This window comes from Lynx rufus, unplaced genomic scaffold (genome assembly GCF_022079265.1).
Source record: "Lynx rufus isolate CCGP_SWC_20201006 ecotype Redwood Valley unplaced genomic scaffold, mLynRuf1.p SCAF_9, whole genome shotgun sequence".
NCBI lineage: Eukaryota > Metazoa > Chordata > Mammalia > Carnivora > Felidae > Lynx > Lynx rufus.
The window spans coordinates 77,960,426-77,976,646 of NW_025814897.1; the positions used below are offsets into that span (position 1 = coordinate 77,960,426).

At 38.5% G+C, this 16,221-nt stretch overlaps 1 pseudogene; it reads right to left on the reverse strand.

Annotated features, from left to right (window-relative positions):
• Positions 1–1,030: 1,030 nt before the first annotated feature.
• LOC124505997 (60S ribosomal protein L14-like) lies at positions 1,031–12,619 on the reverse strand (annotated as a pseudogene).
• Positions 12,620–16,221: the final 3,602 nt, after the last annotated feature.

Sequence of the window (16,221 nt, forward strand, 5' to 3'; positions counted from 1 at the left end):
CATCCTCCCATACACTGAACTGGATTTATTAGATTTCAGGAAAAAAGTTTTAGTTTTCCAAACTCTTGAATGATCAATGGTTTTACTCATCAATAGGCATTGATTGGGTACTTCATATTTTCCAGGAACTGGGTAGGGACTGAAAGTTGAAGACAAATAGATACAGTTTTTAGACACAAGTAATGTGCCCTGTAGTGGTCGAAAAAAGTAAGTCGCCAATGTAATACAGATTGAAATGCCCTGTGTCAGAGGTAGACACAGGATACTACAGAAGTCTGTAAGACAGGAAATGTTGAAATCATTCACTGTTAGGGTCTAATTAAGAGAAGGTTGAACTGAGCCATTTTCCTTGAAATGATTAGGCAAAAATTGGGGCACCCGAGGAAGGGTATTTTGAGCAGAGAGAAAAGTATATGTAAACTTCAATAAACATGGCATATAAATAATTCACGGTATTTGGAGTGTATTGGGGTGCAGAGAAGAAGAGGTGAGTCTAAGAAGTAAGTTAAGAACAGATTAAATAATTCTAATATTCCTAGAAAATGTGGTGCTCCTTAGGGGGGGTGTGCACATACACGTGTGTGTGAAAATGTAAAAAATGTCCCTCACCATGTTGATCTAATAGAAAGTTAACATTTTATTAGTATGGCTGAATCTATATTTCTTCTTGCTTCAGTTTTGATTGAGAGCTTTCATCTCAGAATGCTGAAAGAGCAGGCATTATATGCTACGTGAAGAGAAAGCATGGCCTTTGGAATCAGAGGATCTGCGTTTGAATTTCATTTCATTTATTTGTTGGCTCTGTAACCTTGAGAAAACCACTAAATTGTTCGAAGTTGAAATACAAGGCTGTTATGAATTGTAAGTAAAATAAAACAGATTTTACCCTAAGGTTTGCAGTGTGTCTTAATTGTGAATTATGCATTGTTTACATGTGAGTCTTTTATCTTCAAATACTGCACTTTTTTTAATTTTGTAATTTTGTCAGGTTTTTTTTTTTTGCGTGTCCAAAAGAACCTTTATTACTTATTTAAAATAGCCTCATATGCTTTTGTGTTTTCTTGCCAGATGCCTTCAGAGCACATGCTTTCTGGACTGGAGCTTTTGGACCCTTCTGAGCCTTTGGAGGCATTGCATTCTGGCCTGCAGCTCTCTGGGCAGGAACCTTCTGGGGTGGAGCCTTCTTGCCCGCAGTTGCCATCTTTTTTTTTAATGTTTATTTATTTATTTTGAGAGAGGAAGAAAGAGAGGGTGCATACCAGTAGGGGAGGGGCAGTGAGAAAGGGAGAGTGAGAACCCCAAGCAGGCTCCACACTGTCAGCATGGAGCCTGACACGGGACTTGATCTCATGAACCATGACATCATCACCTGAGCCAAAATCAAGAGATGGAGGCTTAACTGACTGAGCCACCCAGGCACCTGGATACTGGCCATCTTTTTTGCTGGAAACTTTGCAACAGCGGCTGCAGTTACATCCTTAGCAGCAGGTGCTTTTTGGGGGGAGAAACTTTCAGGAGAGCTGCTTTTTGCAGCTTCCTAACATCAAGCTTGGTTATTCTATTCCCCACTCTCTTTGCCTTCATGACTTTATAACAATCAAAATCTGTCAACTTGGCTTTTCTTTCTCTGGTTTTAATCTACTTGGTGCATCTTGTGGCTGCCCGTTTTATACTGATACCTGCCTTCCACCAGGTGTGTTGGACATACTTCTGCTGGGTCGTGTGTGGGAACTTGAGGATGAAGTCAGTGAGCTGCATGGATTTGAAAGGCATAGCCTGTATCCTTAGCTGAGTGCAGGGTCCAGCAACCAAAGCCTTGTTCTGATCAATAACATCTACAGTCCAAGCCCGCTTCCCCAGAATGAGGCCCAAAGGAGACGTAGGTCACTCTATGTACCAGCCAACCTCAATGAAGCACCTGAACACCACATTGGCAGGTGAGAAGGAAGAAAACACTCCATACCGTGTGCATATCTATTTTGTAATTTTCTTAGTTTTCACTTTATTTTCTAAATTTTTAAATTTAAATTCCAGTTAGTAATATGCAGTGTAATGTTAGTTTCAGGTGTACAATGTAATGATTCAACACTTCCATACATCACCAGGGATTCACCACAAGCGCACTCCCTAATCCTCATCACCTATTTAATCCTTCCACCCACCTGCCTCTGGTAACCATCAGTTTGTTCCCTATAGTTAAGAGTCTGTTTCTTGGTTTGCCTTTCTCTATATTCTTTTTTTTCCATTTATTTATTTGTTTTGTTTCTTAAATTTCACATAGGAGTGAAATCATACAGTATTTATCTTTCTCTAACAGACTTATTTCATAATGCTCTTTAGTTCAACCCACATTGTTGCAAATGGCAAGATCTCGTTCTTTTTCATGGCTAAGTAATACTCCACTATGTATATGTAACACATCTTCTAAATTTTTTTAACGTTTATTCCTTTATTGATAGAGAGGCTGAGCATGAGTGGGGGAGGGGCAGAGAGAGAGGGAGACACAGAATCGGAAGCAGGCTCCAGCCTCTGAGCTGTCAGCACAGAGCCCAACATGGGCTTCGAACCCATGAACCGCCAGATCATGACCTGAGCTGAAGTCAGATGCTTAACCACTGAGCCACCCAGGTGCCCCGACATCTTCTTTATCCATTCATCAATTGATGGACACTTAAACTCTTTCCATAATTTGTGTATTGCAGATAATGCTACTATAAACATCAGGGTGCATGTATTCCTCTGAATTTGTACCTTTGTATTCTTTGGGTAAATATCTAGTAGTGTAATTGCTGGACCATAGAGTTCTATTTTTAACTTTTTGAGGAACTTCCTTATTGTTTTCTAGAGTGGCTGCACCAGTTTGCACTCCCACCAACAGCGCATAAGGGTTCCCCTTTCTCCATATCCTTGCCAACACGTGTTGTTTCTTGTGTTGTTGATTTTAGCCATTCTGACAGGTGTGAGGTGATATCTTATTGTAGTTTTGATTTACATTCCCCTGATTATGTGCAATATTGTGCATCTTTTCATGTGTCTGTTGGCCATTTGTATGTGTTCTTTGGAAAAATGTCTATTCATGTCTTCTGCCCATTTTTTATTTTTTTAATTTTTTTTAATGTTTATTTATTTTTGAGACAGAGAGAGACAGAGCATGAACAGGGGAGGGGCAGAGAGAGAGGGAGACACAGAATCTGAAATGGGCTCCAGGCTCTGAGCTGTCAGCACAGAGCCCGACGCGGGGCTCGAACTCACAGACCGTGAGATCATGACCTGAGCCGAAGTCGGACGCTTAACCGACTGAGCCACCCAGGCGCCCCTTCTGCCCATTTTTTAATTGGATTATTTGGTTTTTTGGATGTTGAGTTTTATAAGTTCTTTATATTTTTTTGGATACTAACCCTTCATTAGACATGTAATTTGCAAATATCTTCTCCCATTTAGAAGGTTGCCTTCTAGTTTTGTTTATTGTTTCCTTTGCTATGCAGAAGCTTATTATTTATTTATTTAAAAATATTTTTTAATGTTTATTTATTTTTTGAGAGAGAGGCAGAGCACGAACAGGGGAGGGGCAGAGAAAGAGAGGGAGACACAGAATCCAAAGCAGGCTCCAGGCTCTGAGCTGTCAGCACAGAGCCCAACATTGGACTCGAACTCAAGAACCATGAGATCATGACCTGAGTTTAAGTTGGATACTCAACCAACTGATCCACCCATGCACCCAGAAACTTTATAATTTGATGTAGTCTGAAAAGTTTATTTTTTATTTTATTTCCCTTGACTCGGGACCTATCAAAAAGAAGTTGCTATGGCTGATGTCAAAGAAGTTACCACCTGTGTTTTCTCCTAGGATTTTTATGGTTTCAGGTCTCATAATTAGGTCTTCAATCCATTTTGAGCTTATTTGTGTATATGGTGTAAGAAAGTGGTCCAGTTTCATTCTTTTGCATGTTGCTGTCCAGTTTTCCCAACACTGTTTCTTGAAGAGACTGTCTCTTTCCCATTGCATATTCTATCCTGCTTTGTCAAAGATTGACTGACATTAGAGCTATGGGTTCATTTTTAACTTTTCTGTTCTGTTCCAGGGATCTATGTGTCTATTTTCGTGCCAATGCCATACTGTATTGATTATTGCAACTTAGTAATATAAGTCTGGAATTGTGATGCCTCAAGCTTTCCTTTTTTTTTTTCCTTTTTCTTTTTCAAAGTTGCTCTGGCTATTCAGGGTCTTTTGTGGCTCATTAAAAATTTTAGGATTGTTTTCTCTAGTTCTCTGAAAAATGCTATTGGTATTTTGATAGGGATTGCATTAAATCTGTAGATTGCTTTGGTTAGTATAGATATTTTAGTAATATTTTTTTCTTCCAATTCATGAGTATGGAATGTTTTTCCATGTGTTTGTGTCATCTTCAATTTCTTTCATTAGTATTTCATAGTTTTCAGAGTACAGGTCTTTCCCCTCGCTGTTCAGGCTTATTCCTAGGTATCTTTCATTGTTTTTAGTGCAACTGTAAATGAGATTGATTCCTTAATTTCTCTTTCTGCTGATTCATTATTAGTGTATAGAAATGCAACAGATTTCTGTATATTGATTTTGTATCCTGCAGCTTTACTGAATTCATTAATCAGTTCTAGTATTTTTGTGTGTGGGGAGTATTTTTGGTTTTCTATATATAGTATCATGTCATCTGCAGATAGTGAGGGTTTTGCTTCTTCCTTGCAGATTTGGAGGCCTCTTATTTCTTTTAGTTGTCTGATTGCTGTGGCTAGAGCATTCAATACTATGTTGAATAAAAGTGGTGAGAATGGACATCCCTGTCTTATTCCTGAGCATAGAGCAAAAGGTCTCATTTTTCCCCATTTAGGATATGAGTTGTGGGTTTTTCATATATGGCCTTTACAATGTTGAGGCATGTTCCCTCTAAATCTACTTTTTTGAGAGTTTTTATCACGAATGGATGTTGTACTTCATCAAATGTTTTTTCTGCATCTATTGAAATGATCAGATGGTCCTTATCCTTTCTTTTATTAATGAGATGTATCACGTTGATTGATTTGTGACTATCAAAACACCCTTGCAACCCAGGAATAAACCTCACTTGATTGTGGTGAATAATTTTTTTCAATATATTGTTGGATTTGGTTTGCTAGTATTCTATCGAGAGTTTTTGAATCCATGCTTACCAGAGATATCAGCCTGTAGTTCTCTTAATTAGCAGTGTCTTTATCTGGTTTTGGTATCAGTGTAATGCTGACCACATAGAATGAAATTGGAAGTTTTCCTTCCTTTTCTATTTTCTGGAATAGTTTGAGAAGAATAGATATTATCGCTTGTTTAAATGTTTGGCAAAATTAGCCTATGAATCCATCTGGTCCTGGACTTTTGTTTGTTGGAGTTTTTTTGTTTGTTTGTTTTTGTTTTTTTTAGTGTTTATTTTTGAGAGAGAGAGAGAGATAAAGCATGAGCAGGGGAGGGGCAGAGAGAGAGGGAGACACAGAGTCCTAGGCAGGCTCCAGGCTTTGAGCTGTCAGTACAGAGCCTGACGTGGGGCTCAAACTCACGAGCTGTGAGATCATGTCCTAAGCTGAAGTCGAACACTTAACCGACTGAGTCACCCAGGTGCCACTGCTGGGAGTTTTTTGATTACTGATTCCATTTCTTTGCTGGTTATCTGTGTGTTCAAGTTTTCTATTTCTTCCTGTTTCAGTTGTGGTAGCTCATATGTTTGTAGGAATTTATCCATTTTTTCCAGGTTGTCCAATTTGTTCACATACAGTTTTTCATAATCAAACTGTTTGTATTTCTGTGGAACCAGTTGTTATTTCTCCTCTCTCATTTGTGATTTTGTTTATTTGAGTCCTTTCTCTTTTCTTTTTAATAAGTCTGGCTAGAGGTTTATCAACTTGATTATTTTTTCAAAGAACAAGCTCCTAGTTTCATTGATCTCTTCTGTTGCATTTCTTTTTAGTTTCTATATCATATATTTCTGTTCTAATATTTATTAATTCCTTCCTTTTGCTAGCTTTAGCCTTTGTTTTGTTGTTCCTTTTCTTTTTCCTTTAGGTGTCAGGTTAAATTGTGTATTTAAGATTTTTCTTGCTTCTTGAGATAGACCTGTATTGCTATATACTTCCCTCTTTGAGCCACTTTTGCTGCATCCCAAAGGCTTTAGACATTGTGTTTTCATTTTTAGTTGTTCACATGTAATTTTTTTTTAATTTCTTCTTTGATTTCCTGGTTGGCCCATTCATTGTGTAGTAGTATGTTGTTTAACATCCATGTATTTGTGGTCTTTCCAGATTTTTTCTTGTGGTTGCCTTCTTATTTTATACCATTGTGGTCAGAAAAGGTGCATGGTCTGATTTCAATCCTTTTGTATTTGTTGAGGTCTGTTTTGTGACTTAATATGTGACTCTGGAGAATGTTCCACGTGTATTTGAAAAGAATGTGTATTCTGCTCTTTTAGAATGAAATGTTCTAAATGTATCTGTGAGGTCTATTTGGTCAAATCTGTCATTCAAAGCCATTGTTTTCTTATATATTTTCTGTTTAGATGATCTGTCCAATGATGTAAGTGGGGTGTTAAATTCTCATACTATTATTGTATATCAATTAGTTCTTTTTTTGTTTGTTATTAATTGTTTTATATATTTGCATGCATAAATATTTATGGCTGTTATATCTTCTTATTGGATCATCCCCTTTATGATTATATAGTGCCCCTCTTTTTCTGTTGTTATAGTCCTTGTTTTTAAGTTTAGTTTGTCCAATATATGTATTGCTACTCCAGCGTTTTTTTGACATCGATTTTTCATGATAGATGTTTCTCCATCCCCTCATTTTCTTTTTTTAAAATGTTTATTTAGCTGAGGGGGGGGGCAGGAAGAGGGAGAGAGAATTGCAAGCAGGCTCTGCACTGTCAGCACAGAGCCTAAAATGTGGCTTGAACCCACAAACAATGAGATCATGACCTGAGCCAAAATCAAAAGTCAGATGCTTAACCGACTGAGCCACCCAGGCACCTCATCGACCCCCTCATTTTCAATCTGTAGGTGTCTTTAGTCTAAAATGAGTCTCTTCTAGGCAGCATATAAATGGGTCTTAGTTTTTTTTTTTTTTTTAATTCATTCTGACACTGTATGTCTTTTGATTGGAGCATTTAGTCCACTTACATTCAAAGTAATTATTGATAGATTTGTATTTATTGCTGTTTTATTATTTATTTTGTGGTTGTTTCTGGAGATTTTCTTTGATCATTTTTTTGTCTTTCTTTAAAGTTTTGCTGATTTTATTTAGTGATATATTTAGATTTTTTCTCTTTATTCTTTGCATGTTTATTAGTGGGTTTTGATAAATGGTTCCCATTATGTTAGTATATAATATCTGCTACAAGTAACAGTCTCTATTAAGTTGCTGGCCATTCAAGTTTGAACCCATTCTTTTCTCCTTTCCTTACCCACATTTTATGTATAAATTATTATATTTTGTGTCCTTTTTTGGTGTGAGTACCTTGAGTGATTTTTAGAGATATATTCATTTTACTGTTTTTGTGTTTCCTGTTTTTATATTGTCACTTTTGATCTCTCTTTTCTACTCAAAGAGTTCCCTTCAATATTTCTTGCAGGGCTGGTTTAGTGGTCACAAACTCCCTTGGGTTTTGTTTAACTGGAAAAGTCTTTATCTTTTTCTATTCTGAATGATAGCCTTGCTGGATAGAGTATTCTTGGTTGCAGATTTTTCCCATTCAGCACTTTGAATATATCATTCCATGCCCTCTGGCTTGCCAAGTTTCTATCGAAAAATCTCCAGCTAGCTTTGTGAATTTTCCCTTATGAGTTAGTGACTTCTTTTGTCTTGCTGCCTTTAAGATTTTTTCTTTAGCACTGTATTTTGCATATTTAATTAAAATATGTCTTGGTCTTGGCCTACTTTTGCTGATTTTGCTGGATCTGGACTTTGGTTTATTACACTTGTTATTAGAAGTAATGTGGGGGGGTGCCTGAGTGACTCAGTTGGTTATGTGCTAATTCTTAATTTCGGCCCAGGTCACGATCTCATGATTCATCAGTTTGAGCCCCACATTGGGGTCTGTGCTGACAGCATGGAACCTGCTTGGGATTCTGTCTCTCCCTCTCTCTGGCCCTCCCCTGCTTATGTTCTCTCTCCCTCTTTCTCAAAATAAATAAATATTTTTTAAAAAGAACTAATGGGGTGGATAACAAATGATTTGCAGGACAGGAATAATAAACTTAGTGCTAGGTTTATGACTTCAGATAAATTCAGATTTATGACCAGTGGCAGAAAAACTTACCTCTTCTATGGATGACCATTACACATTCCACACCTCTGCCTCTAACCTTCCTACTATTTAATGTCCCGTGCTGGTCTGAACATCTAAAATCTCACCCATGTGGTGCTTTATTGTTGCCTGTCCTCTTAAAATAGCACTGTATTTGCAAGACTTAATCAACTCCTATCAAAACTAGTGGCCATTACTTTTTCTTGGTAAACTCAACGTTAAAGAGAATTGAAAATGTGTAATCCTTTACAGCTTAGATATATGCATTTTGACAGGAAGATTATATGAGTTAGATCTTGCTATGTTTCAAGCAATGGAAACCAGCTGTAGCTAACTATTTTTGTTTGGGGATGGGAGAAATAAAAGCTTTATTGAGATCTAATTCATGTACCAAATAACCATGAAAGTACATAATTAAATGTTTTCTAGTATATGCACAGAATTGTGCAACCATCATCACAATCAATTTTAGAATCTGGCTGACTTTTTAAAAAAGGAGACTGTATTAGAAGGATATTAGGGATGCCAGAACCAGACTTGGAACATGTCAAGACCCAAGATAGCATTATACGGTGAGGAGGTGCCTCACAACTGAGATATTCCGGTAGGGCACCAATGCTGCAATAGTAGTCTCAAATGGGCCTTTTGGGTTCTTGCTTACTTACCTCAGATTCTGTGTCTTGGGGGGAAACTGGATGGTTGGGTCTGATAACCACCTGACTATCCTGAGGCTTCAAAAGTAGTCAGTTGGCAACTAATTTTACCATCCCACATAGACTACACACAATGTAGGAGAAAGTTGTTCCACAAAAGACAAGTAGTGTAGTTTCATGGCAAGACACTAGGTATTGAGACCCAAATGACAAATTCTTACTATCAAGATGGTCGGATATTATTTTAAAAACCCAAAAATATAAAGTAATGGTGAAATTTCAGAATAAGTGAGATTTCTGTTTTTTAAGAGACACCTCATTGCACTTGGAACATTGTTTATTTGACCACTAAGTGAGACCAACCGTCTTGAGGATTCAGTTTCCCAACATAATTCCAATGAAAATCACAGGTTGTAGCCAATGTTTGATTCCCCTCTTTCCCTTTTTGGTTTTCATAATGAGTCCTATTGAAATAGCTACCTCTGTGGCAAAATCCCAAGAAAATTGCAACCTGGTTTGTAAATCTGTTTCACCATTATAGAGGAAAGGAGGCCATAATCCAAAAGATGTCTTCTTGTTACCAGAGATGTTCAACCCTTTTTCATGGTTATTGCTAGATAGCGCCCCACCTGGACGGGAGTTATCATTGAATGCTTCCACGGCCCCTTCAATCTTAATGTTCTATGATTTCTAAACTTTTCAGTGAATTGTTACATGAAGAGAGAATACTCCACAAGGAGTCACTAGATATCTATGAGAACTTTTCAAAACTTCAAAAAGAACTCATAGTTTAAAATGCAATAGCACTATAACATGAGCCAAATTTTTCCATGATGGTCAAATGAACCTCTACATAGCCAAACGTCCATATGTATAATTTGATTGTACGAAATATTTTAGGTAAAATTGGTTTTATTTTCCTCCAAATGAGTGGATAAAAGGCTCCTGGGATTTTGACACTTCTTTTCAAAGCATTTGTTTTTGGTATCTGTGAGGATATCCTACCTTCCTCGAGATATGTGGTTACACATAAACCTAGAAGCCCAAAGCAAAGTTCAAACCAGACCCTTAAAGTGAATCAACGGTATGTTTATTTTCATCTTATGTGTTTATTTATTCCCAGGTTTATTCCAAAAGAGATTTGAGAGAGCTTAACAAAAATGCAGGCACCGCAGAAAGATGGTGCAGATAGTAAGAAGGATTCAAACAGAAATATGTCTCTATGTGAGTGAAACTAGCAAGAATAATGTTTTACTATCCAAGAACATTGAAATGGATAGACAATGAGTTTCATGCCTGTCTTGGTGAATCTTCTGAGATAGGAGAAGTGTGAACTGCCCAAAGTAGACAGACCTGGGTATATTTTTAGGTTGCTGACTACATAGCTTCATCAAGGTGTGTACCTTTTTGGCCACATCCTGAGCCCAAGTTCTCTATCAGACTTAGCCACCCTGTCTCCCACCTCAAAAGGGGCCCTCTTTCCTAACAAAACAGCTGGCAAATAGCCAAAATTAATACCTGATAGTATCTTAAGAGGCTCTTTTGATATTCTCCCTTCCCTTTGCAAGGATAGGTCCACATTTAACATTTAAGAGCCCATCAAAGATGGCACTTTTGGAGCACAGTTAGCATTTCTCTTGTCCCCTAGCTACCAGTCCAGTGTTCACCTACATAGCACCAACTCTAAGGGACAGGTGGTGGCTCTCATGGTGGGACATTGAAGACCTCAGTTTTAGGTAAGCAGAACTGTATAGTACTCCTCATAATCATTCATACATACGTTAATTATTAAGAACTTCTTATGTGTCAGATGCTATGTGGGGCACTGGAGGTATAAAGATTAACAGAGATTTACACCCTGGCTTTGAAGAGCTAGCAAATTGGTGGTAGAAGCAGGTAAATAAATATGCCTCACAGCAGTGTGTTAAGAACCATAACCGAGGTCCTCATGGGGGCATAGAGGAAAATCCTTTAGTCTGCTTGAGATGATTGAGGAGACTTTGCAAAGGAGATATATTGCCTCTGTGATTTGAAAGGAGTGTGAATTTGGCTAAGTGGAAGACTCTTCACACAGGGAAGAGCTGGGCTAAGGCAGAGATTAATTGAAGCTAATGACTTCTTTGGTGAACTATTTATCTGGGTGGTAGTATCACAGTTAAGAGCGAGAGCAGGCTTCCTGGGTTCATAAACTAATGCTTATTATCATGGGAGATATGGATGATGACATTACTTAAACTCTCTGTGCCTCAGTTTCTTCATCTAGAAAATACCCTATAGGTTTGCTGGCAGAATCAGAACAACGTCCAGTACATCGTAAGATTCCAGTTGTGTTAGCTGTCGTAGTCTCACTATGGCTGGGCCCAGGGCACATGGGAAAGCTACAGTGGGGCTTGAGGCTCTGGTGGTGGTGGGGGGGGGGGGAGCAGGCAGCAAAGGCTTTTTAAGCCTGAAAAACTTGGCCATGCATCCTGAAAGATTAGCCTTTATGGATTTTCCATCAGAGAGTCATGTGGTCAACCATTTCTCCATTTATAAATGATAGGTTTATGGAATATCAAACTGGAATAGAGTGCACATATGGACAAAAGAGTGTATAGATGTGCTTACTTGGGGCCTGGGTAATCTTTAGTTTAATTTAATCTTTTCAGTGTTGTAAACAGATGTCCTTAGGTGAATGGTGTCTTATCTGCTCTAACAATTAGGTGGGAGAGAAAGACAGGGTCCAGAACTTTAGTTCAGATAAACAGAAGTGAGTAATGTGACCCAAGTGATGTATCATCCTTTCATTGCTGAGCTAACAAAATGTATGCTTTGAAAGTGTTTCCAGGTGCCTACAAAACTCATACCTGAAAAGTCACCAGAACCTGTAGAACTGTGCCCTGGCTTCTAATAAAACATATGTTCTTCCATTAAAGCCTTACTAATAATTACTTAATCACTAATAGCTTATTATTAATGGATTTATTAGAGATGATAAAAGAAAAGGAAACAAAACTGGAAATCCATAAGTTTTTAGCTTAAATTTTCAATTTTGTATGTAATACATTAAACATTATGTGTAACGTATTTTATAAAGACTGGATTACATTGTGTGGTCTATATTTAACATGTCTTTCTTTTCTCTTAACACTGCAGTGTGAGCATTGTCCTGCATCATCAAATATTCTTCTCCATTTTTAATTTTAACAGCTGCAGGCAGTTTCATCATCCATCTATAATATAATTTCTCTGATTCCCGGACATTTATGTGGATTCCCAAATTTTACTGTTATAAACTAGTATAAAGACAAACATTCTTATAGCTCTATCTCTGCCCAGGTCTATACCTTGTTTTCTTCAGGATAATTCAAAGGGAGAAGTTCTTAAGCCTTCACGAGGCCTGATTTCATTGCAGCCATTGGGTCCGGGTTCTTCTCGAGCCTTCCTCAGAAATGAGGTGCCTTGAGGTTATTGTTGGGAGGTTTGCCACAAACTACCTCACAACAGCCAGGATCACTCTCACCAGAGTGGGAAGAGAGCAGTTTCCCTGAAAGATCAACCTGTCATGTGTGAATGAGGTGACAGGCCATTCCCTACTATCCCAGAGCCTGGGTGCAGGGACCATAGAGGAGGTGGTTTGGCAGAATTCCATTTGGAGAAGTCTGGCACTGAAGTCTGTCCTCTCGCCATTACTCATAAATTTCCACTTTAAACCAACAACTGCTTTTCAATTTGTAATTCTACAGCCAGAGAATGAGAACAAAATGAAAGTTAATGAAGGTTTATGACACTATAATGTTTTTGAATGTATTCCTTAATATCATTATGTTTTCAATGGACACCCATTTTTACTTCCTTTGGTGGATGTAAAGAATTAAAGAAATATTTCCTTTCCAAACCAAATGTAAGTACTTGGGTAACTGAAGGGAAAAACCAAATGATCAGAGTGATTGATCCAGAGCTCTTTTCTATTAAAATTTTCACTTTCCTTTGAGGAAAATATATTTATTTAATTATAATCTATGGGGAAATAGATTATAATTATATTATTATAAATATGTATATTTATTTTTAAAAAACCCGTTGGACCTGTTGACACAATTTAAAAAAACATGTTTTTGAATTTTTTTTAATTGTTATAGAAAATAATGCTTATCACTGTCAAAGAAAGAACAAGAAACAAGATACAGTCATTTGTAATTCTACCACCCAGAGATAATCATGGTTAACATTTTCCTTGTTAGATACATTAAGAGAAAATAAAAATAGTATCCAATTTATCACTATTTAATATCTACTTTTCACTTAGCTATAAATCATTAAAATTATCTTTCAAGAAATTAAGTATTCGTTCATTTTATTTTAAAAAGATACACTGTATATCATTGTATTGATTTATCCATTCCTTTATGCTACATTTAGCTGGATTTAAAAAAAAAAAAACAACTATAAGCATTCCTGCTATGAGCGATTTTGTAGCTGTAGTTTGTTCAAATCTCTTAATTATTTCTTGAAAAAATTGTCTCCAAGAAGATTGTACCAATTTACTCACTCACCAGCCACATGAATGCTTTGTCACACCCTTGTCAGCATTGGCTATTATTAAAAACAAACAAAATGCTCACTAAACAGCATACCTTTGCTATTTTAATTTACATTTCTTTGATTGTTAATGAGCACACACAATTTTGTCCTTTGGGGTCATTATTTGCAATTACTCACAATTGAAAGGAATAATTGTTTGATCAATTTCCTTCCCTGAATGCCATTTCACTGGGCATACTGATAAGTCATAGAGAGAATATTTCATCTTCACACATTAATTATAGGTGGGAGAGGGAGAGAAGGTAGTCATATAACTATCAATAGATAATAAATATACTGTATTTAATCATTAATGGTTTACATTTCTTAAAATGGAAGCCACCAAACGTTAAAATGGTTCCAAGGCTAGTGCCAGTAAATTAGGCTGGGAGCTGGTTCCTTCCACTCTACTCTGCAGCGCATCCCTGGAGGAGAATTCTCATTCACTGACATGCTTGGCTCAGGAGTGGTGGGGAGAACGTTTGCAACACACGCTAGGTTTTTCCAGCTTCAGGAAGCAGTCGGTTGAGCAAAGAACAATAGTTAGGAAACTAAGCCCTCGGAGGACCGCATTAACTAGTGCAGTAACAAGTTCAGGGACGCCCTGTGCCTCAGATGTTCAATAATAAGAGAGCGGGAGAAGAGGCGGTTGCCATGGCGATGCCGTGCCGCACGTGTCGCGTAGTGGAGGGCGGTGCGGGGGGTGACCCTCTGCAGACTTAACTGAAGGCGTGGCCGGCGCCTGGCCTTGGCCTCGGGAAGGGTAGTGGTAAATACGGGTAGGCTGGGAGGCGCCTCCTCCGCGGCTGCAAGCGGACGCTCCCGGGCCGCGCGGGCTGGGGCGCGCTGAGCCGCTTAGGGGAGGGCAGCCCACCCGGGGCCCGGAGCAGCGCCCCTCCCGGCAGCTAGATGCTGGCAGCCATTTTGGCGCAGCCGCGATTCCGCGCCCGCCTCCCCGGCCGGGCCCCCGCGGGGCCCCGATCAGTCCACCGCCCGAGATAAGGGGGCGGGCGCGCCCCGCGGTGCGGGTTACCCACGCGCGCCCTCGGCCCTGCAGTTCCCCGCGAGGCCTCGCGCCGGGAGGGCTTGCTTTTTCTGGTCATTTGCTGTTGAGAGGGAAGTTGAATTTCCAGCCGGCTGGGAAGCGATTTCACCTCTCGCTCTGGCTGGCGGATGTGCCAGGGAACCGGAGGGAGACGCAGATGTGATACGAAAGCGAAGGCTGCTGTCTTGGTGCACTTGGCGAGGGCCTTTTATTGCATATACCATTTGCATTTTCCGCAGTGATTTCCTCGGCAAAGCTGATGCGGACTTGCGTGAAATTGATCATTCAGCAGATTCTTAGGATGCCTAGTAAATACTCATTCGTGATTATTTGCAGGGAAAAAATAGGCAGCACGTGTCTTTTAGTTTTCTATGCTGCTGTGGGGAGATGCAAAGCAGAGCCCCCACAATGGTTGCTTTACTGAATTTGGACCCATGGAGTGACAGGAAGCCATGTTATTTTGTTGTGGCATTTCGTTATGCCTGCTACATGGCATACACTGTAGTCCAAGACTGGTCTGATTTTTTGACAATTGGACGTAGTGACTTCTGTAATTAGAATGATGTAATCGAATGTTAAATTCTTTGGGGGGCAGGAGCTTAGGTGAAAAGATTATTAAAAACAGTGATGGATTTGGGTCGGAGGTATGAAAAGTACGACAAAGCACAGCGTTTCTACTGCCTTCGAACTAGGAGCAAAGCTCATTTATAATTCTCATAGTTACAGAATCTAAGAGCTAATAAAAAGGGGGGTTCATCGAGATCATCTTGTTTAGCGCTGTTTTTTGCAAATGGTGAAATAAAGATTTGAAGAGGTCAAGAATTCATTTCCCAGGTTCACATAAGCATAGGAGTACAGGCGTGCTTTTCTAGGTTGACCACACTAAGTCAAACAAGCAAGATATGGGATTTACTACTCCATTAAATCAATGGTTCTCAAACTTTCTATCTTACACCCGTTTATAGTAAGAAAAAAAAATTATTAAGGATGCCAAAGAGCTTTTGTTTTTGTGTACTATATCAATATTTACCATATTAGAATTTAAAACTAAGAGTAAAAATACTTATTCATCCATTTAAAAAGAGATATAAAAATGTGCATGTTAACAGTACATTTTTGTGAAAAAAGAAAAATTAGAAGGGCATAGTTTTACATTTTTTGAAAATTAGTGTCTGGCCTGCAGTTGAACTCATCCGCTTTTGCATTCAATCTGTTTTAATATGTTTTAGTTGACATATATGGAGAAAATGTGGCCTCTCACATTAAAAGGGGAGACTTGGTAGACCACCTGGAAGAGTCTTGGGAATTCTCAGAAGTGTTGCACCCAACCCACCACGGAGGAAAGAGAAACCCAATGTGCACCATTTGCCAATTTTCCTGGTGTAAATATTCTTAACATGGCCAATACCACAGAGTTTGGAATAAATGCATAGCGAACACCACTATATAATATTTCTTCCATGTAAATACAATCGATAGAAATAACCTTGAAAGCCTAGAAATAATCAAATGTAGTAAGATATTTAGGCAATGATGGGTTTTGAGCATTTACTACCTTTATTTTAATATAACGTGTTTAATTGTATGTTTTTTAAATTAAAAAAAAACATTTAATGTTTATTTATTTTTGAGAGACAGAGTGTGAGCAGGGGAGGGGCAGAGA